The sequence below is a fragment of the Rattus norvegicus genome, chromosome 1, assembly GCF_036323735.1.
Source record: "Rattus norvegicus strain BN/NHsdMcwi chromosome 1, GRCr8, whole genome shotgun sequence".
In the NCBI taxonomy this organism is placed as follows: domain Eukaryota; kingdom Metazoa; phylum Chordata; class Mammalia; order Rodentia; family Muridae; genus Rattus; species Rattus norvegicus.
Window position 1 is genome coordinate 38,039,236 of NC_086019.1, and position 18,932 is coordinate 38,058,167.

Below are 18,932 nucleotides of genomic sequence, written 5' to 3' on the forward strand. Positions count from 1 at the left end.
TTTATTATCCTTTGTAGTGCTGGATTTGTAGAAAGATATTGTGTAAATTTGGTTTTGTCATGGAATATCTTGGTTTCTCCATCTATGTTAATTGAGAGTTATGCAGGATACAGTAACCTGGGTTCGCATTTCTGTTTGCTTAGGGTCTGTATGACATCTGTGCAGGATCTTCTGGCTTTCATAGTCTCTGGAGAAATGTCTGGTGTGATTCTGATAGGTCTGCCTGTATATGTTACTTGACCTTTTTCCCTTACTGCTTTTCATATTCTCTCTTTATTTTGTGCGTTTGGTGTTTTGACTATTATGTGTCGGGAGGTGTTTCTTTTCTGGTCCAATCTATTTGGAGTTCTGTAGACTTCTTGTATGCCTATGGGTATCTCTTTTTTTAGGTTAGGGAAGTTTTCTTCTATGATTTTGTTGAAGATATTTACTGGTCCTTTGAGCTGGGAGTCTTCACTCTCTTCTATACCTATTATCCTTAGGTTTGATCTTCTCATTGAGTCCTGGATTTCCTGTATGTTTTGGACCAGTAGCTTTTTCTGCTTTACATTATCTTTGACTGTTGAGTTGATGATTTCTATGGAATCTTCTGCCCCTGAGATTCTCTCTTCTATCTCTATTATTCTGTTGGTGATGCTTGTATCTATGGCTCCTTGTCCCTTCCTTTGGTTTTCTATATCCAGGGTTGTTTCCATGTGTTCTTTCTTGATTGCTTCTATTTCCATTCTTAATTCCTTCAATTCTTTGATTGTGTTTTCCTGGAATTCTTTCAGGGATTTTTGTGTTTCGTCTCTATAGGCTTCTACTTCTATATTTATGTTTTCATGGAATTCTTTCAGGGATTTTTGTGATTCCTCTCTGTAGGCTTCTACTTGTTTATTTATGTTTTCCTGTGTTTCTCTAAGTGAGTTCATCATGTCTTTCTTGAAGTCCTCCAGCATCAAGATCAAATATGATTTTGAAACTGGATCTTGCTTTTCTGGTGTGTTTGGATATTCCGTGTTTGCTTTGGTGGGAGAATTTGGCTCCGATGATGCCATGTAGTCTTGGTTTCTGTTGCTTGGGTTCCTGTACTTGCCTCTCGCCATCAGATTATCTCTAGTGTTACTTTGTTCTGCTATTTCTGACTGTGGCTAGACTGTCCTATAAGCCTGTGTGTCAGGAGTGCTGTAGACCTGTTTTCCTGTTTTCTTTCAGCCAGTTATGGGGACAGAGTGTTCTGCTTTCGGGCGTGTAGTTTTTCCTATCTACAGGTCTTCAGCTGTTCCTGTGGGCCTGTGTCTTGAGTTCACCAAGCAGGTCGCTTGGAGCTGGAAGGTTTGTCTTACCTGTGGTCCTGAGGCTCAAGTTTGCTCGTGGGGTGTTGCTTATGAGCTCTCTGTGGCGGCAGCAACCAGGAAGATCTGTGCCGCCCTTTCCAGGAGCTTCTGTTCACCAGGGTTCCAGATGGCATTTGGTGTTTTCCTCTGCAGTCAGAGATGTGGGCTGAGTGTAGTCTCCCAGGCATGTCTGCCTCTCTGAAGGTTTAGCTCTCCCTCCCACGGGATTTGGGTGTAGAGAAATGTTTATTGGGTCAGTATCTACAGGTTCCGGAGGTGTCTCAGACTCAGCGCATTTCCTGCACTTGTGCCCTTATCCAAGGGAACTGCAGAGGCCGTATAGAGTTTCCTCTTGGGCCAGGGATGTGGGCAGGGGTGGGCAGTGTTGGTGGTCTCTTCCGTTCTGCAGTCTCAGGAGTGCCCACCTGTCCAGGCAGTAAGCTCTCTCTCCCATGGGGTTTGGGAGCCGTGAACTGGAGGCAGGGAGCGCGAGATTGGGACTCCCGCTAAAAACCGGAAGTGTCCAGTCCTAGAGGAATTTTGCCTCTGTGTGTCCCAAGGCCACCATTCAGGTTGCTTGCAGCAGTAAGTTGGTCTTACCTGCGGTCCTGATGCTCAAGTTTGCTCGTGGGGTGTAGCTTATGAGCTCTCCGCAGTGGCAGCAACCAGGAAGATCTGCGCCGCCTTTAGTATATATTCTATATATATTCTATTATATATAGGGTAAAAAACATAGCAACTAGTGGATACCTGGAACCTTAGCTAACCTTACATATAACTAGACAACACAGGTCAGAAATAAATAACCAAGTCTTTTGTCTTTGTTCAACACACAACACATCAGATCAGAATAATTCCTTTAAAATAAAAAAAAATCATTTTAATTTTAGCCCAACATCACAATGGGCCTAATGGAGTAAGGAATGTCTCCAGTGCCCTGAATAATAATGATGACTGAGAATTAAAAATATTTACATAGTTCTGGTAGAAATAGGAGGTAACCTAAAGTTTCCAAAGCATATCCTTGGATGCTATGGTCACTCATGTGCTTGTTTTGTGGGAAGAAGAAGAAAAAAACTTCATGGTTGACACAAGAGAATGGCAAAGGGTGATGGAGGCGAATTCATGAACACTCATCTGATTTATATTCGTTGCCAACTTGACATAAGCAGAAAAAAGCCAAGTCTCTAGCCATGTCTATAAGTATACTAGAGTTCCTTAGATGAACAGAAACAGTAGGATGAACATATAGAGTAAACAATGTATACAAAATATGGTCAGCCTAATTTAAAATACAAATAATAGCTAAATCGCACCTAGACCAGGTAGTTATATGTTATCTCAGCAGCCCCAATCTGGCACCAAAAACCTGAGAGTTTTCCTGAAGACCACTGATACTTCCATAATGGAAGCCTATAAATTCTAGATAGACACCAATGAATGAAAAGTCAGCAAGAACAACATAGTAAATTACCTATGCAAGAAAAGTAAAACAAAGTTAACAAGAGAAAACTTGTTCTTCCTTCTGCCATGTCTTTTTTTTTTTTTCCAAGAATACATCTATAGGTCCTGCCCATGGTTAGGAAAATCTGGAGGGATTCTTATTTATTTGACATTAAAACTAGTCACAACAATGAGAAAGATTAGAGATTGGAAAATTTGGGGAGCATCATCTTATGACATGGTTTTCTGGACTGAATAAAGAGTAGAAAATGAACTGAATACTAGCATTCATCCCTCTCTCTCTCTCAGCTACCTAACTGCTACTGAATGTAGCTAGGTAAAAACCTAAAATATTGACTAGTTTATATATATATAAAACCATGAAAATTAACTAACCAAAAAAAAAAAGGTGATTTACCTCTTTACAAAACTGTGCTAAATTGTTACATAAAATTACTGTTTTAAACTTAGAGTTTGTTGAGCTAATAATAGACATGGAATATATAGACAAGTAATGCTATTAATGAAAAGGCATGTAAACAACTCTGATGTTATTCTTTAAGTCTTACTTGCCAAGCATTTTATAACTACTGTGGAAGATACACAGTAACACATTCCCATCTGCCACCCCACCCCCATCCATGAAGCAGAGCCAGCAGGACATAGGCCTCCATGAGTGCTGATGGTTTTTAGTCATAAAGCTTGTTTGTATAATAAGGTTCACAGTTTATTTTATTTTCCTCCTTTGCAAAATATTCTCCAGGCCAAGTTTATCAAGAATCGATCTCTCTGCCAAGGTTAATGACCCATGATAATTAGAAAAAGCAGGAGTACTGAAGGCTAGGGTGTGTCTAATGCCCTTAGCAGTGGAAACATTCAGGATTGCCCTTAAGTCTATGGGAAAGAACTCTAAACACTTGAGTTCAATATATATAAACAGGATTGCATAGCTGTCCAAATGTATTATGATACAATATGGATTATATGAGGGGCTTTATGAACCTAAAAGAACAAAGGCAGCTGTGCTAATCAGCTAGCTTGTCAGAAAGATAGAAAGGTAGACAAATCCTGAATTCAAGTTCAGCCTGGGACAGAGTAAGTTTATGCCCAGGCATGGTGAGAATGGCATGTTCAGGTCAGGATCCCACCCAGTTATCATATTGTCTGTGCTTTCAATGTTGTAAAATTATAAAAATGGTTTTCTTTTACCCCACTAGGTCCAGCAACGCAGTGCCCCAAGGTATCTGATAGACATCTTCATCTCAGTCAGCGAAGCCTCTCACACTGGCGAAGGCCTCTTTCTGAGCCTGGCTACAATCTTTTTCTCATTCAGTTCCCAAGGCAGGCTGCCAGCATGGCAGAAATATACATCATAATTCCATGACTGTTCAGTGTTATTAGCCTCTGCACACTCTCTTACACTTAAATCGCTACAAGAAAGAACATACAACACAATAACCTCTGATTCAATTGATAAGATATAATTGCCCATCTAACCATACAAAGCCCTGTTCATATCGTCCCTTAAGAACATTCATAACAAAGTGTAAAGGTACTGCATGGAATCTTAACATCAACCTCCATTTTCTTACTCTGCAGTCTATTCCTCTCTCCTTTCTGTTCCAGTCTCCTCTCCTTCCCTCAAACTTTTCTCTCTGCCATCCTTCCTTCTTGTCCAATGACAGGCTTCATTCTACCTTGTACCTGCCTCACCTGTGATATCCTCCCACATTTCAAAGTCAAGCAAAGCTCTCAATTGCTTTGTTAAAAAAAAATTACTTTTTTTCCTAAGAATTAAGGGGTAAGGTCATAAAATGCTGAATCATGGTATAGTCAAAAGGGCACCCGAAATGAATAATTTAATTGATATATAAACAAAAGATTGGGCATTGGTTTGTAAAAGCTGAGCTGTCTTAATAACCAGTCTGGAGAACCAGCAGAAGCAAAACCCAGAATGGCCAGCTTGTACACCAATATTGACTTTAAGCTTTTTTTTTTAATGCTCTAAAACAAGCTGATGCTGGTCCTTGGCACATATTGACTTATGATAATAACTATTTCCTTAAATTTTCTATGAACTTAAAGGAACGTAAAAGTATTTTTAAAAATTATGTAATCAATTATATTATTGTAATTGTTCTAACTGATATTTATATGAGGTAATGAAAATAGAAATAAAGGTTTAACACTTGATAGGCACTCATTGGTAAGTGGATATTAGCCAAAAAACTCAAATTACCCAAGATGCAATCCACAGACCACAGGAAGTTCAAGAACAAGGATGATCAAAATGTGGATGCTCCCAATCCTTCTTAAAATGGGGAAAAATATTCATAGGAGGGAATATGGAAGCAAAGTTTAGAGCAGCGACTCAAGGAATGGCCATTCAGAGCCTGCCCCACATGTGGACCACACAAATACAGCCATCAAAACTATATAAGAATGATGAAGCTAGAAAATGCATGCTGAAAGGGAATGGATATAGATCTCTCCTGAGAGTCACATCCCGAGGATGTCACATATACAGGTCAATGCTAGCAGCAAAGCACCAAAATGAGAATAGGACCCCCTTGGGAAGGAATTAGAGGAAGTACTGAAAGAGTTTAAAGAGCTTACAACCTCATGAAGGTAACAATGCCAACAACCAGAGTTCCCTGGGAGTAAACCACTACCGAAAGACTGTATATGAACTGACCCAGCGCTCCAACTGCATATGCAGCAGAAAATAGCCTTGTTGGGGCATCAGGGGAAAGGACACTCTTGGTTCTGCCAAGGATGGATCCCCAGGGCAGGGGAATATGGGGGTTGGCAATAAGGGGAATGAATGGAGGGAATACTGGTATGGGGAGGGGGAGGGGTGGAAATGGGGCCTTATGGACAGGAAACCGGGAAGGGGTATTACCTTTGAAATATAAGTAAGGAAATGCATCTAATAAAAAAATTAAAAAAAAGAAGAAACGGAAGAAAGAAAGAAGGGAAAGAAGTAAGGAAGGAAGGAAGGAAGGGAGGGAGGACAGTTGGTTTATTGGAGCTTTTCTTACTCTTCTTCATCTAGAAGAAGATATTTGTGGTGGGGCTTTTTTTTTCCTGTGTATGTGACTCCTGGCCCCTGACTTTCTTTCTTTTCCTTTTGTCCCTGGTGCACAAATAGTTAGTGAGCTCAGAGTTTTTTTCCTAGCTACTGAGGGACCCTTGAGCCACAGAGGAAAGAGCCTAGTAACAAGCCCTATTTCCCCCTTAATCCCCTTCTATAAATAGCAAGAGTTTATTACCAGAAACCAGCACCTTTTAGCCACAGTACAGCAAGAGATGGTACACTCTCCGTGGATGTCTGCATCTGGCCTCCAGAACTGTAAAGTGAGTTTTGAGGCCAGAGAGATCATGAAGCTCTGTCCTTTTTTCCAATGCTATGTCTCACCTAATACCTCAATGCTGAAGCTAAGTCCCCAGCAATATTATTTTTTTTTATCAAATCTTAAGTCTAAAAAATAATTTGAGATAATATCTTCTGCTATTTGGTATTCTCATATAATAAATTTCAATAGAATGTTTGGAGTAAGGAAAGTTAGGGTATAAACAGACTAGTTTTCTGATAGTTAATGGTATACAGCCAAATTATTCTATTAATATGTTACTTTGCTCTGTAGAAAAGGAGACACGGTGGTTGTCTTCTTTTTAGGAAAGAACAGCCTTTTAGCTTTTACTCTATGTAATTTTAGGATGATTACTTTCATATAAGAATAATATAACTTGCAGGATGTGGAAAAACTAACCGGAGGTAAGTTTTCTATATAAATTTTTCTTATACAAATGTTTGGTTCTGAAATGGTAGCCTAATTAGATTGTCTTCTCTCTGTGTGTCTGTCTCTGTCTCTTTGTCTCTGTCTTTCTATGTCTCACTGTCTGCTTTTTTTTTTTAAAGGTAGGGTCTTGGATTGACCCTAGAACATTTTAGTTTGGTTACATTGACAACTCACCAAGCCAATATGATCCTCTCTTCTTAGAATTTTGCTTAGATTACAGCCCCACATTACACCGGCTTTTTATATGGGTTCTTAGAAATTGAACTTACCTCCTTATAGAGCAAGAATTTCATGAACTGAGTAATCTGCTACCCAATACCATAATCTGAATTTAATGTCTTGCAATAATGTTAAACGATAATTTTAGAGGAACCCATGGAGGTATTTGTGACTCTAGGATCTCAACTGTAAACAACTTAACACTGAGTGCTCCCGCCAGTGGGGACCCAGTTATTTGTGGGGGCCGAGAGGGAGCCATACCTGCGGGAGAAAGGGCGAGAAAGAGGAGTGAGACCAAGCAGTGTCCTTGTCAAGGTCTGTTTATTGAGAGGAATGTACAAATTTAAAGCTCTGAAGCAGGAATTGAAGCATGAACTGAAGCTTAGGGCAGGGGGAGTACTAGGAAGTCCCCAAGGACATAAGGTGAATCAATAAACTGCAAGATATTCTCCTTAGACAATGAGGCAACAGTCTTCCGGGGACATGTTCTTTCTTTGAAAAGGTCAAGCTCTTCTCAGAAATCTGCTCAGGGCAGGGTACTAGCTTTGCTTAGTCCGGCAGTCCAGTCCCCGACAACTGAGGTCAAGTGGGATAAAGTGAATGTCTTTATAAGGTGTTTTGTGCTCTTTCTTACAGGTGCATATAAAATTCTATTCTTACTACTATTACTATTATTACCAGAGTCATAGTGATTATGCTATGTCAAGGATGAATGTCCAGAACATCTTCCATTCAGTAAAATGTCTGGTCCAGGGGATCTCTATCAAAGTATATGCTGAAAGAATATCCAAATAATCACCTTGTCTAAGACAAAGGGACCATCATAAATGTTTTCCCATCTTGGCTGATTTTACCCTGAGAGAATGTTATACAGCTAGTTATTAAATTATACAATGTAATGCATATAAATCAATTCATTTTTGTATGATAAAGAAAAAAGAAATTTACTTAAATAGAATTACTTGATTTCTGGAGTCTTGAGTTCCTTTTATATATTGAATATTAGCCCTCTATAGGATGTAGAATTGATAAAATCATTTTGCGGAGTGTTGGCTGCCATTTTGTCCTAATGACAGTGTCCTTTACTTATAGGAGTTTTGCAATTTTATGAGGTTCCATTTGTCAATTCTTGATCTTAAAGCATAAGCCATTGGTGTTCTGTTCAGGAATTTTTCCCCAGTGGCACATGTTCAAGAATCTCCCCAAATTTATCTTCTACTAGTTTCACTGTATCTGGTTTTATGTGGAGGTCTTTGATCCAAATGGACTTCAACTTTGTACAAGGAGATAAAAATGGATTGATTTGCTTTCTTCTACATGCTGATAGCCAGTTGAACCAGCATTATTTGTTCAAAATGCTGTCTTTTTGCCACTGGATGATTTTTAGCTCCTTGTCAAAGATCAACTGACCATAGGTATGTGGGTTCATTTCTGGGTCTTCAATTCTATTCCACTGTACCTGCCTACTCTGTACCAATGCCATGGAGTTTTATCACTACTGTTCTGTAATATACCTTGAGGTCAGTGATGATGATTCCCTAGAAATTCTTTTATTCTGGGGAATAGTTTTTGTTATCCTCAGTTTTTTGTTATTCCAAATGAATGTGCAAATTGCAATTCCAAACACTGTGAAGATTGAGTTGGAATTTTGATGGGCATTGCTTATGACAATATGACCATTTTTAAAGTTTTAATCCTGCCAATGCATGAGCATGGGAGACCTTTCCATCTTCTCAGATCTTCTTCAATTTCTTTCTTCAGAGACTTGAAAGTCCTTTCATACAGATCTTTAACTTGCTTGATTAGAGTCCTACCAAGTTATTTTGTATTATTTATGATTATTTTAAAGTGTGTCATTTACCCAATTCTTTTCTCAGCCCATTTATCCTTTGAGTATTGGAATGCTATTGGTTTATTTAAGATAATTTTATATCTAGTCTTTTTGCTCAAGTTGTTTACCAGGTGTAGGAGTTCTCTGGTGGAAATTTTGGGGTTCCTTAACTATACTATCATATCAATTGCAAATAGTGATATTTAAATTTCTTCCTTTCTAATTTGTATCCCTTTGACATTCTTTTGGTGTCTAATTGCTCTGAATAGGACATCAAGTACTATGTTTAACAGGTAGGCTTTGTTTCATCCCTGAGTTTCAGTGGGAGGTTTTGTTTTATTCCTGAGTTTTGTGGGATTGTTTCAAGTTTCTCTCCATTTAGTTCAATGTTGACTACTCATTTGCTGTATACTGTTTTTACTATGTTCAGGTATGGGTCTTGACTTCCTGGTATTTCCAAGACTTTTATCATGATCGGGTGTTGAAAATTTTCAAATGCTTTCTCAGCATTTGAAGAGAGGTTCATGTGTTTTTTTTTTTTGGTTTTGCTTTGAGTTTGTTTTTGTAGTGGATTATGTTGATGACTTTCCTTATATTTAACCATCCCTGCTTCTCTGGGATGAACACTATTTGACCATGATTGATGATCATTTTGATGTATTCTTGAGTTCTGTTTGCAAGAATTAAATGGCGTATTTTGGCATCTATGTTCATAAGAAAAATTGGTCTGAAGTTCCTTTTCTTTCTTGCATCTTCGTGTGATTTAGGAATAAGCAAAATTGAGGCTTCGCAGAATGAATTGGGTCGTGTTCCTTCATTTTCTCTTTTGTGGAATAGTTTGGAAAGAATTGGTATTATGTCTTCTAAGAAGGTCTGATAGAATTCTGGACTAAACCCATCTGGTTCTGGGCTTTTATTGTTTGGGTATCTCTAAAGGAAAGCTTCTATTTCTTTAGGACTTATTGGATGGTTTAGATAGTTTAATCTGATCCTGACTTAACTTTGGTACCTGGTATCTGTTTAGAAAATTGTCCATTTCTTCCAGATTTTCCAATTTTGCTGAGAATAGGCTTTTGTACTAGGATCTGATGATTTTTTGATTCCTCAGTTTCTTTTGTTATGTTTATTTTTTCACTGCTGATTTTCATGATTGGATACTGTCTCTATGCCCTCTGGTTAATCTGGCTAAAAGTTTGTCTATCTTGTTGATTTTCTCAGAGAACTAGCTCCTGGTTTGTTATTAAAAAAATGAGATTGGGTTCGGTCCCAAGCTCTGAAAAAAAGAACCATAAAAAAAAATGAGATACGGAGCTAAACAAAAAAATTTCATCTGTGGAATAATGAAAGGCCAAGAACCAACTAAAGATATGATCTTGAGGGAAATGAAAATCAAAACAGCCCTGAGATTCTACTTTATTCCAGTCAGAATTGCTAAGATCAAAAACTCAGGAGACAGCAGATACTTACAAGAATGTGGAAAAAAGGAAGACTTCCTCTATTTTTGGTGGGACTACCCGCTGGTACAAGCACTCTGGAAATCAGTCTGGCATTTTCAGAAAATTGGACATAGCACTACCTGAAGACCACCTCCACCACTTCTGGGCAAATGTCCAATATATAACTAGGACACATGTTCCACTATGTTCATTGCATCCTTGTTTATAATAGCCCAAAGCTGGAAAGAACCAGATGCTGTTCAAAGAAGAATGGATACAGAAAATGCAGTACATTTACCTAATAGAATCCTACTCAGCTATTAAAAACAATGACTTCATTAAATTCTTAGACAAATGGAACGAAGTAGAAAATATCATCCTGAGAGATCTCCCAATCACAAAAGAATATATAATGCATACCATGTATATTAGCCAAAAGCTTGGAGTACCCAAGGTACAATTCACAGCTTACATGAAGCTCAAGAAGAAGAAAGACAAAAAGGTGGATGCTTCAGTCCTTCTTAGTAGAAAGAACAAACATACCGAGTAATATTCCATTGTATAGATGTACCACATTTTCTGTATCCATTCCTCTGCTGAAGGGCATCTGGGTTCTTTCCAGCTTCTGGCTATTATAAATAAGACTGCTCTGAGCATAGTGGAGCACGTGTCTTTGTTGTTTGTTGGGGCATCTTTTGGGTATATACCCAAGAGAGTTATAGCTGGGTCCTCAGGTAGTTCAATGTCCAATTTTCTGAGGAACCTGCAGACTGATTTCCAGAATCGTTGTACCAGTCTGCAATCCCACCGACAATGGAGGAGTGTTCCTCTTTCTCCACATCCTCCCCAGCGTTTGTTGTCACCTAAGTTTTTGACCTTAGCCATTCTGACTGGTGTGAGGTGAAATCTCTGGGTTGTTTTGATTTTCATTTTCCTTGTGAATAAAGAGGTTGAACATTTCTTTAGGTGTTTCTCAGCCATTCAGCATTCCTCAGGTGTGAATTCTTTGTTTAGCTCTAAACCCCATTTTTAATAGGGTTATTTGTCTCCCTGTGGTCTAACTTCTTGAGTTCTTTGTGTATTTTGGATATAAGCCCTCTATCACTTGTAGGATTGGTAAAGATCTTTTCCCAATCTGTTGGCTGTCATTTCGTCCTAACCACAGTGTCCTTTGCCTTACAGAAGCTTTGCAGTTTTATGAGATCCCATTTGTCGATTCTTGATCTTCGAGCATAAGCCATTGGTGTTTTGTTCAGGAAATTTTCTCCAGTGCCCATGTTTTCGAGAAGCTTCTCCACTTTTTATTCTATTAATTTGAGTGTATCTAGCGATTACTTCTTTTTCTTTTTTTTTTTCTTTTCTTTTTTTCGGAGCTGGGGACCGAACCCAGGGCCTTGTGCTTGCTAGGTAAGTGCTCTAACACTGACCTAAATCCCCAACCCCAGTTTGAGTGTATCTGGTTTGATGTGGAGGTCCTTGATCCACTTGGACTTAAGCTTTGTACAGGGTGATAAGCATGAATCAATCTGCATTCTTCTACATGCTGTCCTCTAGTTGAACCAGCACCATTTCCTGAAAATGCTATCTTTTTTCGATTGGATGGTTTTGGTTCCTTTGTGAAAAATCAAGTGACCATAGGTGTGTGAGTTCATTTCTGGGTCTATCTATCGGTCTGTCTCTGTACCAATACCATGCAGCTTTTATCACTGTTGCTCTGTAATAAGGAATAGTGATTTCTATTCCCTGCTATTTTCATTGTTAGACGTGGAATTATGTTTGTTTGTCTCTCTTTTCATTTCATTGAACGGAAAATATACTCTTGCTTCCTATACAGTGTAGTTTCTCTCCTTCTTTTGGAGTTTTACACCTATTATCCTTTGTAGGGATGGGGTTCTAGAAAGATATTGCATAAACTTGGTTTTGTCTTGGAATATCTTGGTTTCTTTACCTATCTTAATTGAGTGTTTTGGTGGATACAGTAACTTGGGCTGACATTTCTGTTCTCTTAGGGTCTATATGATATCCATCTAGGATCTTCTGGCTTTTATAGTCTCTGGTGATAAGTCTGGTATAATTCTTATGGATCTGTCTTTATATGTCACTTGACCTTTTTCCCTCACAACTTTTAATATTCTTTCTTTGTTTTGAGCATTGATGTTTTAACTATTATGCGATGGGAGGAATTTCTCTTCTGGTCCAATCTGTTTGGAGTTCTGTAGGCTTCTTATATGTTTATGGGCATCTCTTTCTTTAGTTTAGGGGAGTTTTCTTCTATAATTTTGTTCAATATATTTACCAGCCCTTTAAGTTGGGAGTTTTCACCTTTTTCTATACCTATTGTCTATACACTTGATTTTCTCATTGTGTTTTGAATTTCCTGTATGTTTTTTTGGCTAGGTGCTTTTTACGTTTTCCATTTTCTTTGACAGTTTTTTTATGGCTTCTTCTCCCCCTGAGATTCTCTCTTCTATCTCTTGTATTCTGTTGGTGATGCTCGTATCTACAGCTCCTTGTCTCTTCCTTAGGTTTTCTATATCCAGGGTTATCTCCGTTTTTTCTTTCTTTATTATTTCTATTTCCATTTTCAATTCATTCACCTGCTTGTTTGTGTTTTTCTGTAATTCTTTCAGGGATTTTTGTGTTTCTTCTTTAGGAGCTTCTACTTGTTTTTTCTGCATTTCTTTAAGGGAGTTCTTTGTCTTTCTTAAAGTCCTCCATCAGTATCAAAAAATGTGAATTTAAAACTCAATTTTGCTTTTTAAATGTGTTTGGATATCCACTGTTTTCTTTGGTGGGACAACTGGGCTCTGCTGATGCCAAGTATTATTGGTTTCTGTCATTATGTTCCTGGGGTTGATTGGGTTTCTAGCCATTCCTTTGTCTCTGCTGTTTGTTTGTCTTGCTGTTTCTGAGAGTGACTTGACCCTGCTGTAGGCTTCTGTGTCAGCACTGCAGGAGAACTGTTTTCCTGTTTTCTTTTAGCCTTTCCTGAGAACAGGTGCTCTGATTTGGGTGCAGGGAACTGTGGGATGGTATCAGTTCACTTCTGTGCAGTCAGAAACAGGAAGTGCTGGGACCCCAAGGACTTCTGCCTCTCTGTATCCTTAATCCACCAGGCAAGTCACTTGATAGCAGAAAAGTGGATCTTCCCTCTGCTCTCAGGTGTGGTGGCGCTTCTGGAGATTGTCTTCCAGAATCAAAGGGTCCTCGCCCTGATTGCTCCTAGGTCCTTGCACCCAGTGGTCACAGTTAGCCCTATGCAATTCCCTCTTGGGTCTGGACTGTGGGAAGAGGGTAGTCTTCTCTGACTTCTCAGGAGTATCCACACTTCTGAGGTTCCAGCTCTCTCCTCCGTGGGATTTGGGTGCAGGGAGCTGTTTGACCAGTTCAATTAAGTCCGGGGCACAGACCAAAATCATGGGTATTGGTGACTGTCTGTTCCTATATCCCTGTCTCCAGAGGCACTGTGCAGTTTCGCCTTGGACCAAGGATGTGAGCAGAGGTATGCAGAGGCGGCAGTCTGTCCTGCAGTCTCAGGATTGAAGTAATTGATTTTATTTTCTTTTTTCTTTCTTCCCTTTTATATTTTACGTGTGTGTGTGCACATGCACACATGTATTCTTGTTCTGCCTGTACAGATATTAAAAAATAACCTCCAATTTTAATCCTTCCAGTTTGTTTTTGACAGGTGTCTGCTGTTTTTCCACTGTACTGCACAAAATTATCTCGATCTCACATCTCCCAAAGTGATTAGCAATGTTTTGCATTATGTGTCTTACTTAGATTGTAACCATTTTGTGGTACTTTAACCCACTGCATCACTTACTAGCTCCAACATTTTGTTTGTTTTTGGTTTAAAGACAGCATCTCATATATCCCACGTTTTACTCAAAATTGCTATGTAAGAATGGATATCATTATTCTGATGACACAGTACCATTCCCGGTGAAGATGTTCCTAGAGATCCAATCTAGGGTTTCTTGCATTATATGTAAACATCATTCCAATTTACACATGTCACCAACCTTGATTGTGTTCTTTTTTTATTCCTGGTTTTTTCACAATCTTCACATAATCCATCACATAATGAACATGATAGTTGCACTTGGATTATAGAATCATATTTTATATAAAAAGAAAAAAGAGTCCAACTGAGGAAGATGCAAATTTAGTTTTTATCATTTTAATCTACATTAAGAATTTAGATTTCATTTCATTTAAGGAAGGATGTTGTAGTTATTGAAGTAGCTGAGCAAGTAAAAGAACTTCCCATAACTCTTTTGGTTAATCACAGGTGCTGTGAAATAGTCTCTGTGGAAGCGGGAATCTGTAATCCCAGAGGTTGGAATACAAAGACAGTGAAATCCACAGGAATGTCATATAAATAGCTCAGCTGCAGATGAAATGAGAGATCCTGAATCCCAGATGAGGAGAAAATAAAACAGTCAAAAGTTGTTCATATTAATCAACTCTGTACATGAGACATAGTATTATATACCTGCATTTCCCCCAGGAAAAAAAATGAATAAATCATTAAAAAATTAGTCATTGAAAAAAATTTTAAAACGTTGTTGGCTTTGATCCCAAGCCTAATTCATTTTGATTTTATGGTGTGTGTGTGTGTGTGTGTGTGTGTGTGTGTGTGTGTTTGTCTTTGTTAGGGGTGTTAACACAGACAATGGAATACAGATTAAGGGAAATGTGACACAAACAAAACAAAGTTTTCCGGCCACCAAAAAAAAAAAAGGTAATATTAATATCAATTTGGGTTTTCCTTTATCAGATCTTGATAATGAAACCATACTGATATTTTATGGATACAATTTCCATATCATTTGCATAAAGCACTGTCTCACAGCTTTCTCCCACTCCTTCTTCATAATGTTTCCTGAGAATTTGGTGCCAGGGTAGTCTTGTAAATGTACAATTGGAGCTGAGTAACCCACAATCAGTTGTTCTCTGCAGTTTGGCTAGATGTGGCTTCTTGTAATTGTCTCCTTCTGCTGCAAAAAGAAGCTTTTTTGATGAGGCGTGGCAGATACACTTGTGTAGTTAAGGATATTTAGAGCAGTTAAAGAGAATACTTTGTGAAATTTCTCACAGCCCCTTACCTCACTGGAAGAGGGAGAGAGGGAGAGAAAGAGAGGGGGAGAGAATGAGGAGAATTAATGTGTTACAGTGATGAACTCCCTGGTAAATGATGCAATGCAAAGTATGCAATTCGAAGTGGCAAGCTTGAAGCATTAAATGATCTCAACAGGCTGTATTTATAGATGTATATGCATATACATAATAATAATAAAGTATCAAAGGCCCTGAATTTGAGAAGGAGTGTAGGGTAGGTCATGGAAAAATTTGGAAGGAGGAGAAGGTAAATGATGAAATTTTATCACTCATATATGAAATGCTCAAAAATTAAAGAAAATATTTTAAAAGAAAATTATTTTGTGTACAACTGGAAATGATCTTATTAAGAAAATTGAGTCAAGCCAAACCCCGTGGGAGAGAGACCTCACCGCCTGATCAAGTGGGCACTCCTGAGGCTGCAGAGCGGAGGAGACCACCAACACTGCCCACCCCTGCCCACATCCCTGGCCCAAGAGGCAACTGTATAAGGCCTCTGGGTTCCCGTAGGGGAGGGCCCGGGAGCGGCAGGACCCCTGCGCCTGAGACACTGCCGGAACCTGAAGGAAACAGACCGGATAAACAGTTCTCTGCACCCAAATCCCGTGGGAGGGAGAGCTGAACCTTCAGAGAGGCGGACACGCCTGGGAAACCAGAAGAGACTGCACTCTGTGCACATCCAGGCGCCAGAGGAAAACACCAAACGCCATCTGGAACCCTGGTGCACGGAGGCTCCTGGAAAGAGCGGCGCAGATCTTCCCGGTTGCTGCCACAGTGGAGAGGACTTAGGCAGTACCCCACGAGCAAACTTGAGCCTTGGAACTGCAGGTAGGAACAACTTTTCCCCTGCAAGAAACCTGCCTGGTGAACTCAGGACACACAGAGGCAAAATTCCTCTAAGGCCGGGCATTTCCTGTGTTTACCAGAAGTCCCACACCTGCGGATCCCGGACCGCAGCAGCTCCCTGCTCCCAAACCCCGTGGGAGAGAGACCTCACCGCCTGATCAGGTGGGCACTCCTGAGGCTGCAGAGCGGAGGAGACCACCAACACTGCCCACCCCTGCCCACATCCCTGGCCCAAGAGGCAACTGTATAAGGCCTCTGGGTTCCCATAGGGGAGTGCCCGGGAGTGGCAGGACCCCTGCGCCTGAGACACTGCCGGAACCTGAAGGAAACAGACCGGATAAACAGTTCTCTGCACCCAAATCCCGTGGGAGGGAGAGCTGAACCTTCAGACAGGCGGACACGCCTGGGAAACCAGAAGAGACTGCACTCTGTGCACATCCAGGCGCCAGAGGAAAACACCAAACGTCATCTGAAACCCTGGTGCATGGAGGCTCCCGGAAGGAGCGGCACAGATTTTCCCGGTTGCTGCCACAGCGGAGAGGACTTAGGCAGTACCCCACGAGGAAACTTGAGCCTTGGAACCACAGGTAGGACCAACTTTTCCCCTGCAAGAAACCTGCCTGGTGAACTCAAGACACAGGCCCACAGGAACAGCTGAAGACCTGTAGAGAGGAAAAACTACACGCCCGAAAGCAGAACACTCTGTCCACATAACTGGCTGAAAGAAAACAGGAAAACAGGTCTACAGCACTCCTGACACACAGGTTATAGGACAGTCTAGCCACTGTCAGAAATAGCAGAACAAAGTAACACTAGAGATAATCTGATGGCGAGAGGCAAGCGCAGGAACCCAAGCAACAGAAACCAAGACTACATGGCATCATCGGAGCCCAATTCTCCCACCAAAGCAAACACGGAATATCCAAACACACCAGAAAAGCAAGACCTAGTTTCAAAATCATATTTGATCATGATGCTGGAGGACTTCAAGAAAGACATAAAGAACTCCCTTAGAGAACAAGTAGAAGCCTACAGAGAGGAATCGCAAAAATCCCTGAAAGAATTCCAGGAAAACACAATCAAACAGTTGAAGGAATTAAAAATGGAAATAGAAGCAATCAAGAAAGAACACATGGAAACAACCCTGGACATAGAAAATCAAAAGAAAAGAAAAGGAGCTGTAGATACAAGCTTCACCAACAGAATTCAAGAGATGGAAGAGAGAATCTCGGGAGCAGAAGATTCCATAGAAATCATTGACTCAACTGTCAAAGATAATGTAAAGCGGAAAAAGCTACTGGTCCAAAACATACAGGAAATCCAGGACTCAATGAGAAGATCAAACCTAAGGATAATAGGTATAGAAGAGAGTGAAGACTCCCAGCTCAAAGGACCAGTAAATATCTTCAACAAAATCATAGAAGAAAACTTCCCTAACCTAAAAAAAGAGATACCCATAGGCATACAAGAAGCCTACAGAACTCCAAATAGATTGGACCAGAAAAGAAACACCTCCCGTCACAAAATTGTCAAAACACCAAACGCACAAAATAAAGAAAGAATATTAAAAGCAGTAAGGGAAAAAGGTCAAGTAACATATAAAGGCAGACCTATCAGAATCACACCAGACTTTTCGCCAGAAACTATGAAGGCCAGAAGATCCTGGACAGATGTCATACAGACCCTAAGAGAACACAAATGCCAGCCCAGGTTACTGTATCCTGCAAAACTCTCAATTAACATAGATGGAGAAACCAAGATATTCCATGACAAAACCAAATTTACACAATATCTTTCTACAAATCCAGCACTACAAAGGATAATAAAGGGTAAAGCCCAACATAAGGAGGCAAGCTATACCCTAGAAGAAGCAAGAAACTAATCGTCTTGGCAACAAAACAAAGAGAATGAAAGCACACAAACATAACCTCACTTCCAAATATGAATATAACGGGAAGCAATAATCACTATTCCTTAATATCTCTCAATATCAATGGCCTCAACTCCCCAATAAAAAGACATAGATTAACAAACTGGATACGCAACGAGGACCCTGCATTCTGCTGCCTACAGGAAACACACCTCAGAGACAAAGACAGACATTACCTCAGAGTAAAAGGCTGGAAAACAATTTTCCAAGCAAATGGTCAGAAGAAGCAAGCTGGAGTAGCCATTCTAATATCAAATAAAATCAATTTTCAACTAAAAGTCATCAAAAAAGATAAGGAAGGACACTTCATATTCATCAAAGGAAAAATCCACCAAGATGAACTCTCAATCCTAAATATCTATGCCCCAAATACAAGGGCACCTACATATGTAAAAGAAACCTTACTAAAGCTCAAAACACACATTGCACCTCACACAATAATAGTGGGAGATTTCAACACCCCACTCTCATCAATGGACAGATCATGGAAACAGAAATTAAACAGAGATGTAGACAGACTAAGAGAAGTCATGAGCCAAATGGACTTAACGGATATTTATAGAACATTCTATCCTAAAGCAAAAGGATATACCTTCTTCTCAGCTCCTCATGGTACTTTCTCCAAAATTGACCATATAATTGGTCAAAAAACAGGCCTCAACAGGTACAGAAAGATAGAAATAATCCCATGCCTGCTATCGGACCACCACGGCCTAAAACTGGTCTTCAATAACAATAAGGGAAGAATGCCGACATATACGTGGAAATTGAACAATGCTCTACTCAATGATAACCTGGTCAAGGAAGAAATAAGGAAAGAAATTAAAAACTTTTTAGAATTTAATGAAAATGAAGGTACAACATACCCAAACTTATGTGACACAATGAAAGCTGTGCTAAGAGGAAAACTCATAGCGCTGAGTGCCTGCAGAAAGAAACAGGAAAGAGCATATGTCAGCAGCTTGACAGCACACCTAAAAG